At 35.4% G+C, this 7,680-nt stretch overlaps 1 long non-coding RNA gene across 1 annotated transcript; it reads left to right on the forward strand.

The window, feature by feature from the left end:
- The first annotated feature begins 1,338 nt into the window (after positions 1-1,338).
- Positions 1,339-3,678, forward strand: LOC140008109 (uncharacterized). The gene is made up of 2 exons (XR_011815515.1): positions 1,339-2,656; positions 3,484-3,678. It is a non-coding gene; the product is annotated as an uncharacterized lncRNA (long non-coding RNA).
- The last annotated feature ends 4,002 nt before the right edge of the window (positions 3,679-7,680 follow it).

Consider the following 7,680-nt stretch of genomic DNA (forward strand, 5'->3'; position numbering starts at 1 on the left):
CACAAATAGGCCAAATATTCGATCCAAGTCAAAAATTCATTTTCCTGAAGAAACAGGACATTCAAGCAGGACAGCCTACTTTGAAGAGTCACGGACAGCAGTACACATGGAGGAAAAATATGAAATTTTTACAGAACAAAGGTCCATGATTCTAGTTTCAAATGCCACTGACGGCACCTCAATCGAATTTTCCTACACCAAGATATAAGCATTTTACTGAGACTGGTCAGTGAAATTCGAAAATCTGGAAACTCATTTTTCACTTGTGAAAAACTCCTTTTCTCTTTTAAAACCACAAGACTTTTATTCAAACCATCCATACATTTAAGTATGACATTCATACCAACAATTTTAACATGATTTAGGCATCAAATTTCAACAGAAACCAAAGAAATATACATACATTCCAAGTTTATAAACTTGTATAATGTTTAAGCTAATATACTTTCTCAATCCAGTATTAATTATGGCTTATAGACACTCCATTTTCCCTTTTAAAACTAACTAAGCTCTAGGTTGTTTGTGAATTAAATTTTGTTTCACAACCTTAACTTCTCAAGTTTTATAGTCTCTTAAATATTATAAAAACTAATTTAAGTGATTAGGAGCCATTTCATGTATATAGCCATAACAAATTATCTTAGAGTTTCTAAAATAGTATATAAGTTGTGACGCCCCGAAAGATTGAGTGTGAAAACCAGAAAAATTTTCTATATTTTCAAGACATTATTTTGTTTCCTTGTCTATAATTTTGTACCTTTTTTCAATATATTAATTTCCTATACATTTATTGTAAGGGAATATAGTTTTCCAACCATTTTTCTAGTACAAATTAGTCCAAGTTAATTTTGAAGTGCGTTTTGAACGTGGGACCCGCTAGTGCGGTAAATGCGGTATATTTTTGACAACTCATTGGAGTTAATTGTAAAGATTAAAAGAAGTTGGGGCCATAGTGTGACTTTTGGTTAAGCACAAATTGCTAGACTTCCTAAAGGTTCCATGAAGTTCCTAAGCTTAATTGTGATTGGCTAAACAAAAAGGTGTTGGACTTTGACCAAGTGACTTAGTATTAATCTTCTTGGCAAGACCAAAGGCCAAAACAACAAGGAGAATTTCAGCCAGCTCTAGGGAGAAAAGAGGGGAGAAAAACCAAGAGAAAATAAGAGAAAGAACAAGAAAAAATTCTGGTTTTGTGCAACCCATACAACAAGCTTGGGAGTTAGAGCAAAAGAAAGCTAAGGAACTTGGTTCTTGAAGTGCAACCTTGTGAACCCACCTTTGGAAGGTAAAACAGCCTTGAACCCTTGTAAAAACTTATAGCAATTGAGTAGAAATGTTGATTTTGATGTTGTAAGATGCTAATAAGGGTTAATGATGGTTTATATATCACTTTTGTGGGTTTGTGTGGAAAATTTGGTGATTTCTACGGTTGTTGAGAAAATTCCAGAATTGAGATTTCTTATGGTTCAGTTCTGCCCGTTTCTGTTTGAGTATGTTAGAGGCCGAATTAGCCTTAGCACAAAACATGAAAGTTGTAGATAATGATGTTTTATAGTTGCCTACAAAATTTCAACTCAATCGGAGCAACGTAGCCTATGAAAAGACTGAAATACCCCTGCTGCCCTGTTTCTATCCGAACATGCTAATCAGCTTCTGTAATTGGTTGGTTTGACCCGGAATACTACTGCTTTGGTTATTGATGTCTTCTTAAGCATTATAGCCTTGTATCTTAGCTTTCTAATGGCTTTGGAATTACCTGAATTGGAGTTGTGTGTGCTGAGATATGAGTGAATAAAGCAGGACTGCTAGTTGATTTCTGCAGTGAATTTCGAACTGGAAAATCTGGAGTTATTTTGGTAAATTTGACATATTTAGGGTGAGAACTGGACTGAGTGGTTTTCATGAAAGTTGTAGGGAATGATATTTTAGAGGTGTCTACAAAATTACAGGTCAATCGGAGTAGCGTAGCTTGAGAAAAGACGGAATTACCCTTGCTGTCCTGGTTTTACCCGAATGCTAGAATTGCGCCTGTAATTGGTTGTTTTGGCTGGAATTGCTTCCGAATTGGTTGTTGAGGTCTTCTAATGAAATTTAGCCCTGTTTCTTAGCTTTCCGTTGGTTTTAGAATTTCTGGATTTGGACTTGGATAGCCTGATTTATGATGTTTCCGCTAGAATACGTTCTGTGAATCTGTTTTTGTGATTCTAGTGTAGTATCTTGTATTTTTGACCTGGTTACACTAGAAACTGGGTTGAGTGACCTTCTGCAATATTGTAGCCCTATCTCTTAGCTTCGAAACGGTGTATCTTGCACCTTCATCCGATAATCGTAGTGCCTTTGGTACCATTACCGCAAAATGACGTCAAAACTGTTTTTCTGGTTTTGAGCTTAACTTTCATTTCCGAACTTTTCCCTAGCTTGACTTGTACTAGTACTACTTGGAGCTTGTTGAATGGCTATTGGATGAACTTGTTGTTGTGTGTGTACCTTTGGGACTGGCTGAAGAAATAATGAACCCATGATGGCTGGAAAAGTTAGCAAATTTAGGGGAAGTGCTGTCCGAACTTTGAAGGGACTTGTTTGCATTGAATTTGTGATCTAAGACTTGGATTTGAGCAAAGCAATGTTATATGATGGATGATTCTGAGCCATGGAGGTGAGTAACTCTAAACTATTTCTGAAGTTATTTATGAACCGTTTCCTGCATTATTTACTTTTGAACTGTTTCCAAAATTACTTTTGAACCGCTTTCCTGCATTATTTACCTTTAAACTGTTTCCAAAGTTACTTTTGAACTGTTTTCTTGCATATCATGCGTGCTTGCATATGAGTGTTCCTTGTTTGCTATATTTCTTGACTTATTGGCTTGTTATTATTGATTTATAATGTGTTAAGTGCTTTTGATGATTGTTAAAACGAGTTTTCTAGGCGAGTGTGTACTTTATCGCACTCGACCTAAATAAATATAAATTTACAATAATTAATGATTAAATGCTAGTTGCGCATGAATGAAAGCCGTTTGGCTGAATTAGGCCCTGCCCTTCGTTACCGATCGACTCGAGTCAGAAGCGGACTCGGTCGGGCGATATGGTGACCCTGGGTGAATTTGGTATACTCGAGTATTACCTTGTAGTCCGGCTACGTCCGGATGGGTGGAGTCCAGCTACGTCCGGATGGGTGGAGACCGGCCAATGTCCGGAAAAAAAAAAAGATGAACGAATAAAAAGATGAACGAGGGATTATTTATAAAAAAATGAACGTATCCTTTTCATGAATGTTACTATCGCTTTCCATTGTACATGTTTCTTGAATTATTGATACTCCATATTTAATGCTTTGTAAATGCTGTAATCGTTTCTGGACTTATCATTTGATTTATGACATCATTGAAAAGAAATATTGTTAAACCGATTTGATTACTGATTTTCTGGTTACTCGCTGAGCTTCTAACTCACCCCAAAAATATTTTATTCCCCTCCACAGGGCTCAAGGCGAAGGCAGGACTTGTTGTGCTTATTCACGTGAATGGATGGCCTATATCTTGTACAGTTTTGGATTTGGAATTATTTGATGTATAGTTGAGAATTAATTTCCGCTGCATTTGTGACATGTAATTATTGGAGACTTGGATGTATATTTGTGGACCATGTGATGTATATTTGAGGTTTATTCTTGTAATTCATTTGAGGACTTTAGTGAACGACTCACGACTGAGTCCCGACGAGAGTTGGGCAGGCGGTCCGCTGAACCCCCTGGTTCGCCCTAGGGGGAGGTGGGGCTGTCACATAAGTCTTCATCTCATTACCAATTCAACCATTTAACTTGATTTCAGGCCACTAATCACTCACCAAGTTTAAAGTTTAGATTATTAGAAACCATGTTTCTTAGCTTATTAAACAAGATACGAAATTCCAACAATCTTTCTCACATTTCTCTTCAAGATTTGTTAAGTTTATTAACTAAGAATGATGAATATATACAAATACACCGAATTTAAAGTCTTGTGAAATAGTTAGACTAAGATTAAATCATTTTCAATCCCACTTAAAGAGTAGAACTGGAAAAACTTTTCATTTCTTCTCTCTCGGTCAAATCAATTTCCAATCAACTTTGTTGTTTAAGTTCTCTCAGATTTCATCTGCTTTTCAGGTCTCAAATTCACTAAAATGGACGTGAACGATAGGGTCAAGATGTTATAAGATGTTTTATACAAGATTACAACCAATCATCCTGGAATTTTTTTTTGAAATATCATAAGAGCTTCATCTCCTCCCTCTCTCGGCCGACAAACAGATTTCCAGCAACATTACCTCAAGGTTTTCAACAAAGTTCCATCTTTTACTTGGTTAAAACACTCAACACTCAGTATACACTCTGTCCTACCTAAACTAAAACAAATAACATGTAATTTGAGCAAATAATCCCAACAAAAGCAACAATTAATTCTGTCCTCAGCTAAATGCAACTTCCAGCAGTTCGGCAGTTAAGTACAAGACTATTTCCCTCAATTTCTTCATTTTCCTCACCCCCAACTTAACATGCAGAGAGTAATTATCAAACTACAGAGTTTTTAAGCAGCAATATGAAATTTATTGCCAAGAATTTGAAGAGAAAAGCTGAACCAAACTCTACTTCCTCTCTCGGCCATGTTGGATGAGTTCTAGCAGCAATCAGCCTTTAAGACAAGAAAATTCCCCAATAAACTCCTCATTTTAGACTTAAATCTTGCATGCATGTTAATACCAATGTATTCTACAATATATTACAGCTTAATATAAAATTTCAGGACCAAAATTCATAAGGACAGCTGGAACTTCTTCATTTCCCCTACTCGGATGAAGCTAAAAAATTCCAGCAGGTTTCTTTCAATAGTTTCAGCTCAAAGTTCCAACCTTTCACAAGTTCTACAGCTAAACCTCTTATAAGAACCTAAGGTACACATATTGCATGCATTTCTTACAATATTTTCCATTTTATACTGATAACAGGCTGCAACTCAAGCAAACAGCTCTCGGTTCCTTCAAATTTCTGTCCAATAACTTATTCATCTTCTATGCAGAAATTTCCTTGGTTAAGAACTCATGTTCCTTACTAAATTTTAACATGCAGCTTAAGTATCGTACATATTAGTTGAGTAAGAGTTTATTATAGAGTTTTACCTCTTTTTTTTTTTCCTTAGAATCTGGAATTGCAGACTGCACTAGCTTTTCCCTTCGGCTCCTTCAAACAGCACCGATCCTCTTTTCCTTCTATTTACTTCATTCTCACTCGATTGAAGCTAATAAGTAATGAATCTAACAAGTTTTCTCTCCCTCACTCACACCTTTTTTTTCACGGTTTTGAGGTTGGAAAAGTAAGAAAGCTTCACACTCTGCTTCTCTCTTTTGCTCCTCACGGTTTCTGCTATCAAATGAAATAGCCGAGCCTTCCTTCTCCTTCAATCCCTTAACTCCCGGTTTAGAATAATGGAAGGAGAAAGAAATGGTGAAACTCTCAGTTTCTCTCTCGGTTGCTGCTGTCCAGAGTAGAAGTGTAAAGCTCTCTCACGTTGCAACTTCCTATTATTCTCCCTCGGTCGATAACTCCTATGCTGGTCACTCACTTCCTCTCATTTGGTGGGGAACAAACTCTGAGTTCTCCTCTCAATTTTGTTGCTAATCAGACACTCCACAGCTTTTCTTCACTCGGTTCTCTTTTCCTTTGCTCAGACTACTAGCTGGCTGCATGGTATTTCGTCTAAAGTCCTAAGGCCAATTCAGTCATTTAGTTGTAGTTTAATTGTTTTCCAAGGCCTGAAATCTTATGATCTCAAGTATGAACTCCCAACTTTTGTTATATATATTTACATCACTCCAAAATATTTATAAATTCTTGATTTTCCTTTGTAAAGTTTAAATTTAGACATTTAATCGACCAATTATTTGTTATCTATAATAATTCAAATGACGAAATAAGGGTAATAATGGCTAAGTCTATTCAAGATTTTTTTCGAGTTACCACATTCTTCCCCCCTTAAGAAAATTTCGTCCTCGAAATTTCACATTTTTAATCGTAAAAAGTTCCAGGTATTCTTTTCGTATTTTATCTTCCAATTTCCACATCATTTCGTCTCATCATTCATGTTTCCACCAAAATCTTAACCAAAGAGATTTGTTTCTTAGCGTTTTCTCCTTCCGATCTAAGGGTTGTATCGGCTGTTTTCCCAAGTATATAAAATTCAACTACTTTAGTTTACAATTGAGCTGAGCGTTATACCTAATTAAACAATCTATAACTAAGATAACATCATAACCTGACGTTTTCACTTGACGTTATCACTCCCTAAGCTCTATAATTCTCACAACTAGTCTATTTACTAATGTGTAATAATCAATTATGCATGCGTACAATTGGAGGTAGCTGTAACCCAAAAACACATTCACTCCATATATATCATTAATACAAAGCAAATTCATGATCAATTAAATTACACCACACAACAAAGTCAATTACGGCATATATCAACCTTAAGTACACTTTAATAAAAAGTCAAACAAGTCTTTTTAAGTACATTCAATATCCAAACATGGCAAAGTTCCGACTCACTCATCCCAACCCTAGGGTTTTTATCCATAATAGAGATGGTAGATCCCTGAAATTCCTACCTTTATTCACAAAAGTTCAGTTTTTTTTTCAAATATCCCAATAATATCATCCCATTCACTAGATCTATCAAGTCATGGCTTCATCATTAGTTTGTCCTTTCTTCTAAACGTATGAGCTGACAAATAGATCAAATTTACTAACTTTAACATATTATTCATGTTCTCACCCTTTCCTACTTGTTATCAATAATGGTTATATCCACAACTTGTAAACATCTTACGATAAATATTTCTTTAGACTCATAAACTGCAACGATTCATCATAACATCATTGCCCTAATAATCACCACCTACTCCATATATTACATTTTTCTGAATTCCACTGCAAAATAATTCATTTTCTTATTTAATTCACCTAAGCCTTGCCTTAATAGTTAAAGCACCATTAACCTTAGTCTTGGCTTAATCTTATCCATTGATAGACGTTTAATTTATACTGACTACCGTGTATAATCATCCCAACATAGTCAAGGTGACAATCGTTCAAGTGCATTTACTAATCCAATTACCCCATTAGTACCACTAATCAAAATTCCTTCGTAAATTATAGATTTACTACGTCTAATATCCAATCAAAGAGTATGATCATTACATATGTACATCAATGGCTCTTGAGTATTCCAAATGATCTCAAACATTTCATACAATAGCCCCAAATAATCCTCCAATAAAATTTAAGGAGTCACAATGTCATCGAGAACTCACCTCACATGGCAAATTCATCAAATTACTTACACACAATATGAATTACATTACACACCAACTTCATACAACTTTAAAAGCCAAACAATTCACGGATAGTCCCCCTTTTTCATACATAATTCAAACTTCAATCTTTATAACATGAAAGAAAACAATTCAATAATACACAAATTACTATAACCACATGGCTAATAGTTCAACCCTTAGTTTAGATTCAACTTAACCTTCATTAGTTTAGTCCTGGACAATCCCACTAGACCCCACTTGTTCTTTCGGTTCCACTTCCATAGGTTCTTCTATCATATTAGTTTCCAACTCTAGAATCCTGTCACGT

The sequence above is a fragment of the Coffea arabica genome, chromosome 6c (assembly GCF_036785885.1).
Source record: "Coffea arabica cultivar ET-39 chromosome 6c, Coffea Arabica ET-39 HiFi, whole genome shotgun sequence".
Classification (NCBI taxonomy): domain Eukaryota; kingdom Viridiplantae; phylum Streptophyta; class Magnoliopsida; order Gentianales; family Rubiaceae; genus Coffea; species Coffea arabica.